Source organism: Pinus tabuliformis, chromosome 6, assembly GCF_031772625.1.
Source record: "Pinus tabuliformis cultivar Carrire ecotype Pingquan chromosome 6, CPIR1, whole genome shotgun sequence".
Taxonomy (NCBI): domain Eukaryota; kingdom Viridiplantae; phylum Streptophyta; class Pinopsida; order Pinales; family Pinaceae; genus Pinus; species Pinus tabuliformis.
In genome coordinates, this window is record NC_142292.1 from 530,573,959 (window position 1) to 530,595,488 (window position 21,530).

Sequence of the window (21,530 nt, forward strand, 5' to 3'; positions counted from 1 at the left end):
GAAGAGTTAAAGTGGGATCGGCTGTAATAGTACAACAAAGCGGGACCCTAAGGGGAAAATCCACGTTAAAAACATTTGTTTGTGCGCAGTTGATTGGTTATAAAGTTAACCATTAGTCTATTTTCAGACTAACACCTCATTTTGTCAACCTCCTGCGTCATTTTGGTATCAGAGCATAGAGATCAAGTTTTGTTGCGGTAAACATGCCACCGAGGAGAGGAGCTAGCATAGGTCGAGGAAGACCTGAAGCAAATGCAGTTCTGCTGGATGAGATCTAGAGTCTGCGTAAAAGGATGGATATAATGGAGACTTCTTAGAGGAGAGCACCTGATGAAGGATTTGTTAGTGTTGCAGAACAATCTTCTGAGGAAGAAGAAGAGGAGGAAAACGAAACTACAAAAGTTATCAAGATGTTGGATAAAGTAAGTGGAAGACCAAAGGTGGAAATACCTTTGTATGAAGGGAATCTCAATGCAGAAGAGTTGATGGACTGGATCAGTTCAGTGGACAAGTATTTTGACTATGAGGAGGTTGATGATAAAAAGAAGGTGAAATTTGCAGTTACCAGATTGAAAGGTCATGCAGCTATTTGGTGGGATGAACTACAAACATCTAGAGAAAGAAAAGGAAAGTCTAAGATCAAACAATGGGATAAAATGGTGAGTAAATTGAAAGCTAAATTTATGCCAAAAGATTATCAATTAAATCTTTTCAGACACTTGTAGAATTTGAGACAAAAAGGTATGACTGTCAAAGAATATATAAAAGAGTTTTATAAGCTGAGTATTAGAGCAGGACATGCAGAGGATGATGTAGAAAAGGTAGCCAGATACATCAATGGGTTGAGGTATGACATACAAGATGAAATCAGCTTGCTGAGTCTAAAGACAATTGAAGATGCCTATCAAGCATCTTTGAAGGCAGAAGAGAAGATGTTGAGGAAACAAAATTAGAGGAACAAAGGGAAAAGTTCAGCAAGAGGTAGAGGAACTACCAGACCAAGATTTTAGCAACATCAGAGTGAAGCAGGAAGTTCAAGTAGTAGACCACCCCAGAGAGGAGACTTTAGTAGAGGAAGATTTGCACCCAGAGGAAGAGGTCGAGGTAGAAAAATTCGGTGTTATACATGTGGAGAATGGGGACATTGATCATGGGACTGTCCTCATAATAAAGCAACAAATCATAGAAATGTGAATGTGGTTGAGGCAAAGGAAGAAAAACCTCAAATTTTAAACAAGGAAGAATCACCCAAAGAAGGAGAATCTTTGTTGTTGAAAAGGGTATTGCTTAAGGCAGAGAAAGGGACATGAGAACTAGCTCAGAGAAGGAGTTTATTTAGAACTAAATGCAAATCCAAAGGGAAATGATGTAAATTGATAATTGATAGTGTAAGCACTAATAACCTTGTTTCTACAGAAATGGTAGACAAGTTGGGATTAGTGAAAACGATACACCCTACTCCTTGCAAAGTGTCATGGCTACAAAATGGACATCATATTATTGTGACAAAACAATGCAAGGTAGAGATACAGATTGACACTTATAAGGATGTGACATTGTGTGATGTAATGCCAATGGATGTGTGCCATGTGTGGCTGGAAAGACCTTGGCAGTTTGACCGGAAAGCTATTCATGATGGGAGAAGGAATAATTACACTCTGGGAAGGATGGAAATAAACACACACTACTGCCATTGAAGGAGGAAGAAGGAAAAGAAGCACCTGGAAACAGTGTTATACTAATGAGTGGAAAGGAGTTGTTGCAAGAAGTTGGAAAAGATGAAGAAATGCATTTTTCTGTCATAGGGAGACCTAAGGTAATTTCAACTTACACAAACTTAGATGATTTACCTCAAGAAATCAAAACTATGTTGAATGATTTTGCTGATATTATTGTGGATGAGTTTCCAAATGCATTACTACCAATCAGGAGTATTAGTCATCACATTGACCTGATACCTAGAGCAAGTTTGCCAAACAAAGCAGCATATAGACTAACTCCTCAAGAGAATGTAGAAGTTGGAAGACAAGTGCAAGAACTGATGGATAAAGTATTAATCAGAGAGAGTCTCAGTCCATGTGCTATACCAACAGTACTCAGTCCAAAGAAAGGAGGTGAATGGCGTATGTGTACAGATTCCGGAGCCATAAACAAGATTACTGTCAGGTATAGATTTCCTTTACCACGCATGGATGATTTAATGGATTGTTTAAGTGGGTCAAAGTATTTTACTAAAATAGATCTAAGGAGTGGATATCATCAAATAAGGATTAGAGAAGGAGATGAATGGAAGACTGCATTTAAAACAAATAGCGGGTTGTATGAGTGGTTAGTGATGCCTTTTGGACTCACTAATGCATCTAGCACATTCATGAGATTGATGAATGAAGTCTTGAAGGAATATGCAGGCAAGTTTGTCATTGTCTATCTTGAATCTAGTTTTCAGTAGAAGCAAAGAAGAACATCTGGAGCATCTTAAGTTGGTTTTAAGAACTCTGTAGAAAGAGAAACTATTGATAAATATGAAGAAATGTAGTTTCATGAAAGAAGAATTAATCTATTTGGGATTTGTAGTTTCTAAATAAGGTTTGAAAATGGATCCAAAGAAAGTCCAAGAAATTTGGAATTGGCTTATTCCAAGAAGCATATTTGAGGTAAGAAGCTTTCATGGTCTTGCAAGTTTTTATAGAAAACTTATCAGAGGTTTTAGTCAGATTTGTGCACCAATTATTGAAACAATCAAAGAGAATAATTATCCATTCAAGTGGATAGAAGCAGTAGACATAAATTTTAAGTTGCTAAAGAAGAGAATTACAGAGAAACTAGTTTTAGCTTTACCTGATTTTGGAAAAGTATTTCAAGTTGAAACTGATGCTATTGGAGTTGCAATTGGAGCAGTTTTGAGCCAGGAACAGAGACCAACATAATACTTTAGTGAGAAACTAAATGAAGCTAAGAAGAAATATTCTTCTTATGATAAATAATTTTATGCTATTATGCAAGCTTTAAAAAAAGGAGACATTATTTTCTACCAAAAGATTTTATATTGTATTCTCACAATCATGCATTACAGTTCATAAACAACCAACCAAAATTGAACTAGAAACATGCCAAGTGGGTAGAGTTTTTACGGAGTTGTACTTTTGTGATAAAACATACAAGTGGTAAGTTGAACAAAGTTGTTGATGATTTGAGCAGGGTAAATTTCATTGTGTAAGAATTAAGAGTTGGTGTTGTAGGATTTGAAGAAATGGTTGATATGTATAAAGATGATGCAGAATTTAAAGATATTTATGCAGTTGTGCAAAATCCAATAGTTCATAATAGAAGCTAGTGGTTGGATTATCTTATCCAAGGAGGTTTATTGTTTAAAGGTAACAAATTGTGCATTCCCAAATGTTCTATGAGGGAAAACATAATCAAGGAGAAACACAGTGGAGGATTATCTGGTCACTTTGGACAAGACAAAACCTTTGCTCAGGTAAATGCTTTTTACTACTGGCCAAAGATGCAAACTGATGTTAAGAGATTTGTTGAGAAGTGCAGGATATGTCAGCATGCTAAAGGGAGAAGCCAAAATACAGGATTGTACCAGCCATTGCCAATACTAGACCAACCATGGGATGCAATTAGTATGGATTTTGTTTTGGGGTTACCTAGAACTCAAAGAGGGAATGATTCCATTTATGTTGTGGTAGATAGATTTTCCAAGATGGCACATTTCATTGCATGTAAAAAGACTAGTGATGCAACAAATATTGCTAATCTGTTTTTTTCGTAAGTTGTAAGATTACATGGATTTCCTGTAAGTATTGTGTCTGATAGGGATACAAAGTTTGTTGGGCATTTATGGAGAACTCTTTAGAAGAAACTAGGTGCTAACCTTAGTTTCAATTCAGCATACCATCCTCAAACAGATGGACAGACCGAAGTGGTAAACAGAAGCTTGGGAAACATATTGAGAAGTTTGGTGTATAACAATCCTAAGTAATGGGATTTAGCGCTTGCTCAAGCTGAGTTTGCTTAAAATGACACTCCAAACCAAAGTACTGGAATGAGTCCATTTTAGATTGTTTTTGGAATGAATCAAAGAGGTATGTATGAGCTCAAAAATTTGGGTAAACAGGAGACAAGAAGTGCAAAATCTGAAGAGTTTGCCAAGCAGATGCAGTGACTACAAAAAGATGTCAAAGGCAGATTGCAGGGAAGTAGTGGAAAATACAAACAGAGAGCTGATATGAAAAGAAGAGAGAAAGAATTTCAAGTGGGAGATCTAGTGATGGTATACTTGAGAAAAGAAAGATTTCCTGCTAGGACTTATAATAAACTAAAGATGAAAAAGATAGAACCATGTAGAATTGTGAGGAAGTTTTCAACTAATGCTTATGAAATTGAATTGCCAAAAGGGATTGGAATATCACCTCTCTTCAATGTTGCAGATTTGTATCCATACAAAGAGACAGAGATAGAGCTATAGAAGGAACCTGCAGAAGATGAAGTTGAAACTTTAAACTGGGAAGAACAAATACCAAAGAAGGTCAAGAAAGAGTTGGAAGCTGTTTTGGAGAAAAGAGTATCCAAAAGAACCAGAGGGCATGTTTATTTTTAGTATCTAATCAAATGGAAGGGACAGCCAGTGGAGGATGCTAGTTGGTTGATAGCAGCAGAATTACAGAATTATGGAGTAGATCCTAAAAGTTTGATGAAGAATTATTTTCTTCTCCGGGAGTCTGCTACAGGAGCATCCAGACTTAGCCAGCAATGTGATTGTATGTTCACATGTTGTGGCTAACAAAAGATGAATTTCATTGACCTGAGTGGTAAATTTCAGTTTTAGTAGAGAGGGTTGGATCTCTCAAAAATGATCTTTACCTCATTATTGTAATAATTAGAATATTGTAGTATTTTAAGACTAAGGGATAAGATGTTAGTATAGGTGTGTAACCGAGCTTGAGAATAGAGATTTAATTGTTAAATTGATTAAAATATGGATCGAGTTGTTGATGCAATTAGGATAGGATTCGATCAAGGATAATTTTAGGGGCGAATGTTCGCCCTTTGGCGAAATTAAGGGGTTTTAAATTTTTAGTGGGCGAATATTTTGTATCATAGTACATTTTTACAAATCACCTCAAATAGCCCACCTTATTTTAAGGGAGATGGTAAAAATGGTAAATTTAGCCCTTGAAATTAGGACTTACAACCTTCCATTCGCCCATTTTCAAGAATAAGTTTTATTTAAGTGAATCCGTTCGCCCATTTTCAAGAATAGGTTTTATTTAAGTGAATCCTATGGGCCAAATACCATATTTATAAAAGAGGTATGGTAAATTAATAAAAATATAAATAAATGAGAGGTATGGTAAATAAATAAAACATTTTTTATATTTACTCCATAAGTCACCTTATATACATGTAAGGGTGTAAACAAATAAAAATATAAGTAAAGTGGAGGTATGGTAAATAAATAAAACGTCTTTTTATACTTACTCAAAAGGTATGGTAAATAAATAAAAATATAAATAAACTAGACGTATCGTAAATAAATAAAACCTATTTTTATATTTAGTCCATAACCCTCGTTCTATTTATGAAGGCTCAAGAAAGAGGTTTTATTTAAGTGAATCCTATGGGCCAAATACCATATTTGTAAAAGAGGTATGGTAAATTAATAAAAATATAAATAAACAAGAGGTATGGTAAACAAATAAAACATTTTTTTATATTTTCTCCATAAGTCACCTTATATTTACGAACACTCAAAAAATGAGTTATATTTAGGTGAAACCTATGGCCAAAATACTATGGGACAAATACCATGGACTAAATTGTTATTAATACCATGCAAAAAACCATTATTAACCCTAATATTAGAATTAATAAAAATAAAAATGGCACATGGTATTGACCCATGGTATTCACCTAGAATGTAGCCTATTTAAATGGGGGAATTAAACCAGCATGTAGCCTATGCTAAGATTCACTAGGACTTTACAAAGTTTTATTATTTAGTGAAAGACTCGCCAAGATCTTACAAGATTTTATAATTGAGTAAAATATTCGCCATGCCTGGTGAGAGATTCGCCAAAAAATTATATATACATATTATATTATTGATAAAATCGCCTTCCAGGTTTCCTATATACCAAGGAGATTCGCCCATTTATTATATTTATAAATTTAGGGGGGTTCTTAAAATTTTCCCTGGATTCGATTCATAAAAGAGAAAAAGAATGTAATGATGAAGATTAGAGGAGAGATTGAGAACAGAGTGAGTAAGCGTGAGGTGTGACAGAGATAGGATTTGAGACATTAAAAAATGTTTGCATTTTGAGATATCTGATCCCTCTCAATCCTTGTTCTCTGTGTGTGTGTGTGTGTGTGGGAGAGAGATTAGATCATATTGACTTGATCTTTATATGTACTGACATTTTAATGTGGAGATTGAGAGTCATAAATAAAATATTTTAATGTGAACTACTTATATATTATATAAAACAAGTGGAAAAAAAACTTATAGTTAAAATACTTGTCTAGAGTGTTGGTCAAAACTAGCATAGATTCATCTTAACACTAGTATATATTATATAAGACAAGTGAACAAAAAAATTTTTTGAAAGTTAAAAATTTACTATTATGTTGCTCAATATTAGCATAGATTCATCATAATTCTAGATCTACCAAGAGCTTAGAGGAATCAAAGCTCCATATGTAAACCTTTACTCAAGTTTTACACTTAGAATGAGATTTGCAGTTTGAAAAATTTGATTCCTCTATGTGTTTGGTAAATCTGGAATCAAAATGGTTCTATCCTAATTTAAATGTGAAATTTATATTTTCATTAATCTATTTTTATATACCGTAAAATAATTGTAGTATCACTTTATTTCTTTAATATATATTAAGTTTATTTAAATATTTTATTTTGGTTATTTACATTTCTTCATTTATCCTATAAAAATGCTTCACCAAAACATTATGACATGTTGATTATTTTACTTTAATTTATTTATGATAATTATAAATAAAATATTTTCATGTTCATATTAAAAACATAATTTTATATATAGAGAAAAAAAAAATTTTAAATTAAAAAAATTCTTATATTTTTATTTTTTATTAGCCTTTTTATATAACCTTATGGATATATGTTTTATATTTCCAAATATGTGGCATTTATTCACATTTTAAAGTAGAAAATATAAAACATAAATAATTTAATGTCAAAAATTTATAGTTAAAATAGTTTATCAATATAAATCTATAGATTTATGAATAGTCAAGAGAAATCAAATCTAGTGCAAACCTTTCCTCAAATTTTTCATTTAAAAATCATTTGCAACTCAAAATATTTAATTATTTAATCACTTATGGGTAAATGAATCTACTAATTGCATCACAATGAAACTCAATTATTTTTAAATTTTCAAAACTTTATATTACGGTATGCTATTAAACACAATATTACAATTTTTATTTTTAATTTATTTATTTTAGAAGTGTTTTGGGAAAAAGGATATTGAGTTTATATTAAACATTTTGTTAAAAAAAAGTTAATTTGGTATAATTTTATTTTTTTTATTTTTGAAAGGATAAGTGAAAAAGGAGCAAGGTGGGTTGGTTGGTTTTGTTTACAGCATTATTAAGTTTGAAGTTTGGAGGTGATGGTTTAAAAAATACTAGGATTTTGAAGTTTATAAAATGAAAAAATTACAATTGCTCTAGCTTTTTCTGTAGGTTGATTTTAAACTTCTCATTGTGATAGTATTAGTCGTTAATATTATAGTTTAACGCTAGCTGTGTTTTAAATTCTAACAAAGATGCCATTCCTAACATGTTTTTTGAACATTGAATTTTGGAAATGATTTTAGAGTTTAGTTTGCTTAAAAAACCCTTTTGAAATTGTTATTATTTTAATCTTAGACTCGCACATATCAAACCAATTTCCAACATGTTTTTAGGAATTTTTTTTTATTTTAAACGTTGATATCAAAGCATTGATCCATTTGAAACGGCGGATAAATTTTTCCATCCCAGCCCGTAGCTTTCACGTCGAACTCACATTCAAAATCATTCATGTGATATTTCGACTTGAAATGGAGATACAACAGGGAAATCGTAATGTAGTCACCAACACACTGGCAATCTTTGTAAAAGTGCGCGAAAAATTGTAACAATTGTTCAAAATGAAATCGACAGCTTCTTGTACCATCCACAGTCCTGGGCCCTTTAATCCCGATGGAAATTCATAATTGTTGACCTTTGGTTGGCACATAATCAGTGATGAGGCCTTTAAAAGTTGTGTGCTCAAGCAAAAAAATAATGGCGAAAAACGCAAAAACTTTTATGATTCAGTTGTTCTTGAGCGCGCAGGGGAGCACGACAGCCACCAGGGAAATTTGCAATGTGGAGACTGTTGCTTATTCTGGTTGTGATGTCCCTTATTCTGTCCACGGGAGCCAACAGGAAGGGCGAATTGAAGAGATGAGCTTCCGGGAACTGCCTCTCCTCCGCGGCAAGGGCTAACCAGCCATATATTGAGTCATAAATGCCCTTGCCATCTATGTATGTGGTGCATGTCAGTGGGATGGCATACATAACTCCGGCGGGCGACCTCGCGTTTCCGGTGACATACGCGGGACCCACCAACGAGGGCCCGCCCGCCCCGTCTCGTTTTTGACTCCGGCGGCCAGCATGTGTTTCGGTGGAGTATGCGGAGGAGTAGTCGGAGAATGTGTTTCAGGCCGCGTGGGGATGAGCATTGACGCAGATAATTAATTACGTACATTTCTCCGCAGTCCGTCGTTTTACTCGCTGCTCCCAACACCAATCATGAAGCCGCGCGATTCACCGATTTGAATTTGAATTGATTTATCGCGCCAATTTCATTTTCATTTGCAGTCAATATCCGAGGATTGAATCGTGGAGTTTGGGTTGTTTTGTTACAGTGTTGTGGAATCGAGTCTGTTTGAGGTTAAGGAATGGGATGCAATGGACAAAACCTTTATGGGGCACCAGGGCTCTTCTTCCTCAATCACTTTGGATGGGTATGAAGGGTAATTCACATGTTGGAAGTTGCTTGAGATGGTTGGATTGCCAAGCTCCTTATTGCAGGTGCCTCAGATGTTGTGATGAAGGGTTTGATCTTATTTAATAATGGAAGAGTTTGTATCAACAAATGTGGGTAGGATATTGCAGAGGCGTATTCAAAGTAATCTAACAATGATCTCAACGTTCTCATAAAGTGCAGAGCTCGGGAGATGGCCGCAAGAAGCATGCTCTTCTTGTGTATGATGGGGAGGCCAGACACTTGGCCTCCTGCAAAACAAGTCTCTGTGGGAGGAGAATTTTGTGGCCAGACTTTGAAGATGCATGAGATGAATTGGTGACACAGGGAAGATGACAAAAAATAAGTCTTAAATTCTTATCAAATCATTTATAGTTAACAATGTGGACTGAGAATGAAAATATTAATGGTATTAATCTTTTGGTGTTGTGATATCGATTGCAGGGGATTATTGGAAGAGATTTGAGAGACTTTTAAAATATTCCATGGTATTTTCCGAATGCAGATGAGCTTAGAAAAACGGTAAATAAGTGTGGAGCTTTTGAGATTGAGAGTTTAAAGTGTGCGAGAGGGTGCCGAGTATGCGTGAGGAAGATTTTGAAGAGTATATTAAGAACCCAAAAATGTTTAGTTGTGTGAAATCCAATTTATTCAAGAGCTTTGTGTGTAGTTTGGTTGAAGCCCACATTGGCAAGGAATCTACAGAGTTTTTTTCAGGTTTTTTCCTGAGAAGGCCTTAGCACTTCCACTGTGCAATCCACCTTCTAGTCTGTCCCATACATTGTCGCTTAACTTATAAGAAAGTAGTCGACAATGTCTACAAAATCATTTGAATTTTTATATGAGAAGGAATAAATTTACGTGAGAGGTAATCCTTTTGATCAAGATATTTATGTGGATTTGTAATATTATTTAGTATTCTTATTATTAAAACGACGGGGCCAATCTGTTATAACAGGTGATAAAATTTGAGATTTTTTTTTTAATTGTATATTTAAAATGCAAATAAAATAGTCCAATTTCATTCTTGTCAATTCAATTAGGAAATATTTTGAAATTTATAATTGAGTTACCCTCAAGTCAAAGTTAGTAAAGTCGGACTTAAAGGGAAGCCAATAATTAAACCTGCTGATTTTGAAAGTTCTGCTAATTTTGTAAGCCTCTCCATGAATTGTTTTTTATTTTTAAATTAGTGGTTTGTTTGGTACATTTCACTGTTTTAAAATTTTATTTGAGGTATAAAAAGCTAACAATTAGTTGTTTTTTATTTTATTCTAAAATAGGTGGCTTATATATATATATATATTTTGGGAAATAAAAAACTAACCATCATATTTAATTTAATTTTTAATTATGTTTTGTGGAGATGATAAAGTGGATTCATAGTAAATTATAAAATTATTTTATGTAAATGATATTATTTTAATTATAAAAATAAAATTAATAAAAATTATTACTATTATTATTTAATAGTTTGTTTTATTTTTTATTTTTAAATTGTAGATAAACATTTGTATTTATTTTATTTTAATTTTTCAAAAATTTTAAATAATAATTGATTAATTTTGTATTAGTAAATAGTTTTAGTAAAAATGAACTATACGTTTATAAGTGATGTTATAAGGAATTTTTAATTATAAGTTACTTTATAAGGAAATTTTAATTAAAATTTAAATATCTAATTTAAATTTAATCTAATAAATGTAATTGATCAAGAGGACTCTTTTAAGTGATGTGATTGAGAGGATTGGAAGGTTCAATATTGATGCAACCCCATAGCGATCACTGAAGAAACCTAGACCATCTCAAAAAGGTCCCCCAAAATGGCTCACCAAAACACTTGAAAGTATTCATTTTGATGAGGTCGAAAAGAGAGGAACCATATTAGGTATTTAAATTTTAATTAGAAATTAGTTATCATATTATATATTGATTGAACATGCTTAGATTTTATTAGCATTTTTTGATGAGTAAGGTTTCATTATGTTAAATATATATTGGCTTCATTGGCTTGTTATATTTGGCTTGATTCTCATAGATATCATAGTTACGTTTGAAGAGCTACGTGATAATTCCAGTGCATCAATGAATTTATATTTTTGCATAGCCATAGATTTCAGTATCATTTTTTATTTTTTATTATTATATGCGAGCTGTTGTTTGAAAATTAGCCTAATTGATAAAAGTAATCAAGGCAGTGAGAGTGCCATTCACCAATTTTCTAAGAGAAGAAGGCCCCAACCTCTTGAAAATTGTCTTTTTACCTTAAACCTTTCAAACACCATAGTTCTTTGCTTTCATTTACTTCTCTTCTAGAATAGAATGATGATTCAAGTACATGCTAGTTAAAGAGATGAGTAGAAGACTATGAGCAACCACTCATCTTCACTCTCATAGATGAGAAAGGTTGTAGTGCATTCTCATCCCTATAACTAGTATTGGCTCTATATTAACTAAGTTGAGTAAAAGATTGTCAGAATGTCCACTTGCCTCCACCAAGAAGGAAGGCCCTAGTGCATTAGTTATCCTTTTTGATTGAAAACCCCTTTGATCATTTTCCCATCATTTGAGTGAAAACTTGGAATTTTTGAGATGATTGCATAGAGAAGTTGGATTTGTGTGAGAGATCATAGTATATGCCTAGTTTGAAGTATTCTTAAATCAAGTAAGAGTGATTTCATTACAAGCTTGTGTGAATATGTTAAGAGTTTTGTTTCATGATTCTTGAATTGAGTTGTTAGTTTTGATTTAGAAGTGACAAATAATCTAACTTAACTCATATTACATACTTTAGTGTGCTTCAAAGTTTACAAACACTAAATTGATATAAAATCATGTCGACTCACAAACACCCCTTCAAATTAGGGGGGGGGGGGGAATGTTATACACCTAATCCTTTGGGATTGGTTAGATAACTTGTAAATATGTAAATAAAAGGAAATATGAGTAGTTATAAAAGGAATCGACCTTGGAAGATGAAATAAAGGGTCACTCTTGTATGTTATATAAGTCTATTTTCATCAATGCAATATCAATATGATTCACGACTCATATTCCTTGGCTCGACAAATTGAAACACGAAAAACCATATAATTCTTCTCTTGAATCAGAAATCGTTGATCTTAGATGAGTCATTAGTGATTTGGCTAAGCAAAGGCAGAATGATGTTCATTCCATGGCTCCACCCTCATCTTCTATATTGGATTATTTAATTATGTCAATTTAAGCTTGTCAAATCATTGACATAATAGCCCCAATAAATATGCTAGAGTCTAAATGATATTCATGGTAGAAAACACAAGTTTTTTGGCCTTATTAATCAACTTTTGTTATAAATTTTAAAGTCTTAAATTTTCTCCCTTGTAACAGGTGCACAATGGCAAAAACTCCCCTCCCGCTTTGCTGATGTGTTAATGCGTCAAATTTAAAGCATCGACATGAAAAACATCTAGCAGACGATCAGTTGGTTGGTCACCTCATAGGTGTGGCTAGATATGCAATCTAAGTTATGGAAGAATGTTAAGTATCGATTTGGTACACTATTGAACGAATTAAGTTTATGTCAAATGGTGGAAGCATAGATCTGATGAATGCCAATATGATGGAACCCAATAATTATTTGAACATAGTGATTCATTTCTTATGGGAAGAAAAAATTATGAGAATTCCTGGCTATGGGTTTGATGGAACACTAAAACATCATACCCATAGCTATGGGTTTAATGTTTTGCATGCAGAGCATTAAATGGGGATGCTACATTATGCTTGGAGGTGGTTATGCTTTGGATGCTACTTTTACCATATAACCCCTTTTATACCCCCAAACATATACACCCATCGATGCCCTATATCACTCCCCAATACCTATAGACCCCTTAATTCTCTACATCACCCTCCAATATCTATACACCCCTCGATACCCTACATCAACCTCTAATATCTATACACCCCTTGATACCCTACATCACCCCCCAATACCATTATGTTGACTTTATTTTTCGCAATTTTAAATGTCCCTTTAATAAGGTATTGCTCCACAATATGAATCGCTCCAAGTAAAAATACCCCTTATTTTTACTAGAGATGCTCTTTTATTCTGCCAATACCAATAACCACCCCGCCTCCTCTCTCCCCCCCCCCCCCCCCCCCCAACACCCCCCAAACCCAATACCCTACACCCCCTTCCCAATACTTACAATTCATTGACTTTATTTTCACAATTTTAAATGCTCCTTTATGGATGAATGTAATAAGATATTGATCCACAGAGGAAGCCCTCTTAGAAGGCGAGTGATCAAAGTCCTTAAAAGATCCATTTTCGTATTTAAATAAGATGTAATAGTTTCATGATGCATTTTTGTTCCACTAATGGAGCAATAGCTACAACCCCCTTGAGGAGGAAAGTCCTCTATATATATCTTCAACTTTATCACTCAAGAAAGAAGTGGATTCCCCAATAATTTACCTCATTTTGACTAAAGCTAATATCTAAATTCAATTCATTTAGACAAAATTATCTCTTGATTTTGATTTGGTTTCTTTTTTTCCTAATAAAAAATTATCTAAAACATAGCATCAAGAAATTATAAATATCCTAAAAAATATCATTTGTTACACTTAAATGTTATGTTCTCATAATCCAAAGAATATCTTTAAAAAAAAAAAAACATATAACTATATTTTATACCAATTACGATTATCTCCAACTTTACATATATTTTCACATAAAAAACAATACCCTTGTTATATTAAATTTAATTAATTTAAGAAAAAAAATGAAGTCCTCACCACATATTCCTAATTGATTGTAAAAAAATATCAAACTCGCACAATCATTTGTTATACTCTATAATGAATTTCCAAATTCCCATCTTGCCAAATTTTGTGGCACTGTCCTTCTCAGTCAGAATCTATTTTGAAGTTGCTAAATTGATTTATAGAAGCAATATGGACTGACCATGCAATGATGTCCTGTCAAAGGTACATTGAAGAATTAAGAGCAATAGAAGATAGTCTCATCCTTATCATTGATGAAGCTTCTGAGGGTTATCTCACGGAGAATACAAAGGATAGACTTGTTCAGCTGGAATCTAGAAAAAAAAAATTTGTATGAACAAGAAGCTACTTGGAGACTTAAGAGTAGTATTGTTTGGCTTATGGCAAGAGATGACAATACAAAAAAAATTCATAATGTTGCAAAAGGCAAGAAATCTACAAATACTATATGGGAACTGCATGACCTAGAAGGTAATAGAGCCTCTTTGTTTGAAGATCTTGCAAATATGGGAAAGTCTCATTTTGAATCCTTGTTTAAATAACCTCGATAAGCAATGATAACAGAAGTTGTGTGATTGCCTTCTTTTTTCCTAGTTTTTCAAATAATGTAAAGAATGCGCCTATAATGGAGGAAATGACATCTGAAGAATTAAAAGAGGTGTTCTCAATTTTTCAAAAGGACAAGAGTCTTGGTCTTGACAAGTGGTGAGTGAAAATTTTCATTGCTTTTTATGAACTAATTGGAGATGATATTCTTTGTGTTGTGGAAAAATTATGAACTACAGGGTTGGTTCTATATTCATTTAATAGTACTTTTATCGCTTAAATTCCAAAAGTAGACAACCCTACTACTTTTGACGAGTTTCAACACATATCTCTATGTGATTGTGTATATAAGGTCATTGCCCATCATTTAAAGCCAATCTTATCTAAAGCGATATCAAAAGAGTAGTTTAGCTTCCTTGAAGGGTGTCAGATCCATGAAGCTATTGGAGTAGCCGAGGAAGGACTACATAGTCTAAAATTAAGGAATATCAAAGGTGCAATTCTAAAGATTTACCTTTCAAAAGTATATGATCGAGTAAGTTGGATCTATATTTGTCTCTTACTTACACATCTGGGGTTTAGTATTCCAATTGTAAACTGGATTATGAGCTACATAAACTTTATTTCCTTCATTGTTCTGATAAATTGATCAACCCATGATCAACCTCACCTTTCTTTCATGCTCAAAGAGGTCTTTCGGCAAGTTTGATGTCAATTATCACCTCTTCTATTTTTATTGGTCACTAAAGGATTAAGTCAAATTCTTGGGAGGCTAAAAGAAGTGGTTCTTTGAAAGGATTATTGTTGGCATTTGTGATGCATGCGTTGTACTTGATGGCAACCCTCTCATAGACGAACATCTCACTTATATATGACAAAGAAGCAGTTATCGGGAGGAATCGGGCCTATATAACCCTTGGATGCATGGTTTAACTCTATCGGGAGTTGTTCGGGCGATCAAATCCCATATATGCATTCATTAATACTATCGGGAGGTGTTTGGGCACTTAAAACCCATATATATATGTATGTATGTATTACATAATAATCAATAGCATGTATGCATTGGACCCGACGGCATATCGCTTTTGGTTTATAATAATATTGCATCCGCAGTATATCGCAATGCATAAAGGGTTGCCCACCCCAATCCTCCGATTGCGATAAGAGGTGGCGGACCCGATGGAAGCATTAAAGGCAGCATATATTAACATCGCATTCGTGGTAATCCATTGCGATAACATATGGACCCGATGGCATTTCAAATGTGGTTTATAATAATATCGCATTCGCAGAATGTCGCAATGTATATAGGGTCGTCCACCCCAATCCTCCGATTGCGATAAGAGGTGGCGGACCCGATGGAAGCTTTAAAGGGATTTTATAATAACATCGCATCCGCGGTGATCGCACAGTTTATAAAAGCCTTCCACTTCAAATTTCCGATAGCGATGAAAACAGCGGACCCGATATATATATAAAGGCTGGTTAATGGGCATGTCGCATCCGATCCATCGGATCGGACGTCGGGAATAGGCCATGATATGGGCATGCGCTGGTAGCGATGAGAAGCGGACCCGATATAGTATTATTATGGGTTCATTCAGTTTAAAGTCCGCCTTTTTTTGTTTAGACCGTTTTCATCGTTTTCCCGCTTAAGCCTTTTTCTTAAGAGATCGGTCAAAACAGTTGCGCCACAGGATTTCGGATCCTCTGGTTTCGACTCATGGTTTTATCAAAATCATGACTATATAAGAAGAAAAGAGATCCTTTGGCAACGCATTGATTATGAATTGAAGATCTTAAGGGAGAATTGATTGGCATTCTTGTGATCGGTTAAGGAGCAATTACTGATCAAGGAGAATGCGCGTAGAACAGAGCAAAGGATCGCAGGCTTGAAGTTCAGACATTTCTTCGAGAGAAATCGCATTGCTTCAGGTGTATTGCAGTTCAGGTTCTGGGTGTGCATATTGGGTTTGTCTTGTGCCTAGCCTCCGGGTGCACTGTTATATGTATATCTTTTGCATTGTGTTCTGATTTCGGCATAAACAACCTCTGTTTTAATGGGTGACCAGATCGAGCATTTATTTATATTTTGATATAGTGCTTGGGTTGGCGCTTGGGTGATTTTGAAAGATATGTTGTATAAAGAAAATATATATTGATCTAATGCCTGGGTAATTCTGAAGATTTGTTTATACTTGATGACCATTTGATCTTCTTGGATCCAGTCTGAAAATTAATGAAACGTGGTCCTTGAACGAAGTAGGGGGTTGTAGCTCCTTCCAGGAGAGACTGGAAAACGAGAGAGGGTTGTAGCCCTCTGCAGGTTGCAGCCTGCGTACTGGTAAAGGACTGCACCAGTAAAAATTCATTGTAAAAGAAATTCTATTTGAAAGAAGACAGAGACATATTGCAGCAGGTGGTTTTCACCCACATTGGGTTTCCACCTTATATCAGGTGTTCCGTTGTGTGGACAATCTGTTTTTACTGTTCTTGTTCATCATTTTTGGTACTGACATACAAGTTAATTATCAATTTTGGAAGAATAATTTAAAGCATAAATCTGGATAATTTTATGAAAAGAAATTAATAATACTGATTCACCCCCCCCCTCTCAGTATTATTTCCAACAATTATGTGTATTTTTTGGGCTTCTCACTTCAAATTTACTATTTGTAGATAACATTCTCATCTTTTGTGATGTTACAAGAGATATTCTACAACCATCAAATATGCACTTGCTCTTTTGAAGTTGTTAAAGGTATTAAGATTAACATAACAAAATCTTCTTTATCTATTTGTGGGTTGAATGTTGAAGATATGGATTTTTATCAAGGTATGTTTCCCTTTGTCACAGATGAGATTGTTGTGGGATTGAAATTTTTGGATTTAAGTTAAAACCTAACTCATATAAATTTGCAGAAGGATTTTGGTTAATAGAAAAAATTGAAAAAAGGCTTAAAAATTGGAGCTTAAGATGGCTTTCTAGAGCTGGAAGACTTTTTCTTATTAAATCAGTCCTTGAGGCAATATTAGTTTCTTGGATGTGGCTTTCCTGGATTCCAAAAGGCATATTAAACAAGATAAAAAAACGTTGTAATCTTTTATGGTCAGGTTTATCAGATCAATCTATTCTTCCATGGGTAATCCAGATAATAATAGTTGCTCCTAAAGATTTTGGAGGTTAGGGTTTAAAGGACTTACATTTTTTTCAAAAGCTTTAGCAACTAAAGTTGGTTGGAAATTACTAAAAACTCACTCTCATTGGACGAAAGTGGTGTATATCTAATATATACACCCTATGCAGTGAGAGGACTAGATTTGCTTACCCAATAAATTGAAAAGCAATGTTTTTATCATTTGGAAAGTTATTCTCTCGTAATTTTTATTGTTTGATTCAAGCCTAGCTTGGAAAGTGGGTGATGGATCACATTTAAAGGTTGATCAATCCTTGGATTGGAATTCATATTGATCACAGACTTCTTGAACATTTGATTGAATATCTACATGGTAATGACCTCGCTTACTTGAGTCAAATTGTAGATCTAGCAAAACACAAACAAATCTATGGAATCAAGGTTGGGTTTTGAAAGATCATTTAGGCATACCCATGCATCTTCATCATTTCTAGATTAGATACATTGGCAGTTTACCTGCAACACATCTCATATTAGCTCAAGAGGAGGATGAGTTGGTTTGGTCCATGATTCCTAAGGGGTTTATACGCTAAAATTTGGATATGCTTTTCTTATATCTGATAGATTGTAGGATGTTCATGAGGATTGGTGGGAACTTTTATGGAAAATTAAAGTTCCCAACTTGGGAGAATTTAACAAGGAGATGTTTTCAAGGCCCAAACAAATGTGTCCTATGCAAAGTTGATGATTCAAGAATCTCTCAATCATTTATTCTTACTGTGTCCTTATTTTAAAGGTGTTTGGAAATATGTTATGAAAAAGTTCATATTTGCAGGTATTTGGTTAGGTGAAGAGTTAATGGAGGTATGTATTCAGTGGACTCATTGAGGGAGAACAAATTGTATCAAGTATTGCCTCTTTTAATAGTTTGGGGAGTTTGGCTTGCAAGAAATAGAGCTATCTTTGAAGATGACATCTTTCCCATTGAAGTTTTTGCGACACAAATTTTAGTTGTTTATGACCTTCTCTTGAAGGACCAAAGAGATAATAACAATAGAATCCTAAATCCAACAGTCGTTGATAGATCTCATCCTTGGGAATTCTTTGATGGGACTTCGCAAGGAGACACTTTTGGATGTGGGGGAGGATTTGTATTACATTTTTGGAAACTCATTTATTTTCTCTAAAAATGGGTTTGGGAGCAAGTTCCAACAATTATGCACAACTCTTATCCTCAAAATTGTTGTTTATGTTTACAATTGAGAATAGAGTAGATAGTCTTTCTAAAAAAAATTATGATTGGATTTTGGGACCTCATAGATCAAAAAACAACAACAAAATGATCAGCTCTATCAATTTTGTCATAAACCATTCATTAATAAAACTGATTAAATATAACAATTTTCTTTAAGTTCACATACTTCACACACATTTTGTAAGACTTTTTAGTATATCTCCATTTATTCATACTTATCTCATATAACAATTACACGTACCAACATTGTTTTGATATTTATATTTAGTTTTATTATAGTTATTTTGGAAAACGATGATTATATAACCCTTCTTTTTAGAATCCTAATAAATCATCATATTTAAATGCATATATATCTATATCTATATATATATTATATATATTATATATATTTATATTATATATATTATATATATTAAATAAAATTACACCTTTTTCCTGGGAAAAAAACAATATAACATTGCTAATGACTAATGATGAAAGATACCAGTGAAGTTTGGCTTTTACTAGCCACCAGGGTTTACTAAATTTTATAATAATTCATAATTACGTCACATTGCATGCGTGTAAATATTTTCATATCGATGCAGAATTAAATGAAAATTAAATATTTTTTGAATTACAGAAAACGAAAGAGTAACCATGTACGTCCAGTCATACAAATGTCAATTTGTATATTTACAAATATTAAATAAATTCGATTAATTTACAACCAATAACTGTAAGCGCAACAGCAATATCCTCATCTTTGAGGACATACAGTATGATCTTCTGTATGATATACAAATTGTCCCCGTCTATGCCGGTGGATTAAAATATACATATATAAATATCTTATGCTACAGGCGACTTCTGCAAATTTGAAATCTCTTAAGCTGCAGGCGGTGCAGGCATTAAGTTGGGATTTGTTGCCGTCGCAGCAGCAAAGAATGAATTAGCAGCCACTCGTTGCAGATCATTTGATTTTCCATCCAACTCTGAAATTGGATCTGGAATTATGTCGCATGAACCCGAGTGATTGAAACGAGGGTCATTGTATATGTCCCACCATTTCTGCACCAACATCTTTATATCTTCCCTCCATATTTTCCTCCTCCCCACTGTACCTCCACGGCTTCGATCCCTGCACATCCACATTCATCCATTAATATAACCCTGTACGCTCAGAACACCTATCTCGTCTTTCATATATAAATCATATTGTTTCTATCGAACCCAAATTTGCAGTGAAAAGAAAGCTTACAGCAGCACAGTAGTGAACAACTTTGACAGTGTCCAAGTCCACGTTCTCGGGATGCCGCCACATCATGGCTAGAACCAGATTGTACACCAGAGGAATGGGCTTGTATATCTTCTCAAAATACATATTCAAGAAATCCTACAAAACATATACCACAATTTAGTCAAAATTAGATCTGGTAAACCAAACAAAAATGTGCATGATCCTCACTGAAATGAGAACAGATCCAGACCTGTTCTGCGAAGGGCGTTGGCACAGTAGCCATCAGAGTTTCCAAAAGGCAGTCGAATGTCAGCTGACTCGGCTCAAAAACAAACATTCCAGCGTTGAAGTATGGAGAGGGCCGTTGCCCTAATTCCACGGGCCATGACACCTTCTCTGGACACTGCTGGCAGTATCCGATCTTGTACTGCGGAGTGTGGCTCCATGTCTTCTCGCAGAAGCAATCCATAACCGCGTAGAAATATCCATGGGGAATTACCCTTCATACCCATCCAAAGTGATTGAGGAAGAAGAGCCCTGGTGCCCCATAAAGGTTTTGTCCATTGCATCCCATTCCTTAACCTCAAACAGACTCGATTCCACAACACTGTAACAAAACAACCCAAACTCCACGATTCAATCCTCGGATATTGACTGCAAATGAAAATGAAATTGGCGCGATAAATCAATTCAAATTCAAATCGGTGAATCGCGCGGCTTCATGATTGGTGTTGGGAGCAGCGAGTAAAACGACGGACTGCGGAGAAATGTACGTAATTAATTATCTGCGTCAATGCTCATCCCCACGCGGCCTGAAACACATTCTCCGACTACTCCTCCGCATACTCCACCGGAAACACATGCTGGCCGCCGGAGTCAAAAACGAGACGGGGCGGGCGGGCCCTCGTTGGTGGGTCCCGCGTATGTCACCAGAAACGCGAGGTCGCCCGCTGGAGTTAGGTATGCCATCCCACTGACATGCACCACATACATAGATCGCAAGGGCATTTATGACTCAATATATGGCTGGTTAGCCCTTGCCCTCCTCCGCCATCAGGCTGCGGCGAGCATTGTTATTTGGAGCTAATGAATTTGGAATCAGAAATGCAGATACATTGCAAATTTTCACAATGAATGCAGATTAGTTCAAATTTCAAATCGATCCACTGTTCGGCGGCCACCCAATTCGTCTGACATTGGAGGCACAGTCTATAACAACTAATAATGACTCTCCCCACTCCTAATTTTACTTCACTTATTATAATCTACTTCACTGGATTATAAGATTATAATAGAGTTTAAAAACAGAAGAAGAAGTGAACAGCTAGCAGTCTTAAAGTGCATATAAAAATATTGTGGCCCAATATAAAATATGAATCTCAGTAGTTAACTTATTCCATGTCACTAACTCAAATATGAAATATGCTTGTGCACGTGGTAAATATATATCACTGTGTGATTTTTAATTTTATTTATTATGCAGATTAGCCGGGAAAACAATGCAGTGCTTCCAGAGGTAGTGAC

The 21,530-nt window shown here is 34.5% G+C and overlaps 2 pseudogenes across 1 annotated transcript; one reads left to right on the plus strand and one right to left on the minus strand.

The window, feature by feature from the left end:
• The first annotated feature begins 9,049 nt into the window (after window positions 1-9,049).
• LOC149259626 (gibberellic acid methyltransferase 1-like) lies at window positions 9,050-9,866 on the plus strand (annotated as a pseudogene).
• Window positions 9,867-19,814: 9,948 nt separating this feature from the next.
• Window positions 19,815-20,496, minus strand: LOC149259627 (galactinol synthase 2 pseudogene; annotated as a pseudogene). The gene is made up of 3 exons (XR_016265486.1): window positions 20,257-20,496; window positions 20,028-20,162; window positions 19,815-19,907 (listed from the first exon to the last, which is right to left on the minus strand). The product of XR_016265486.1 is annotated as a galactinol synthase 2 pseudogene (transcript).
• Window positions 20,497-21,530: the final 1,034 nt, after the last annotated feature.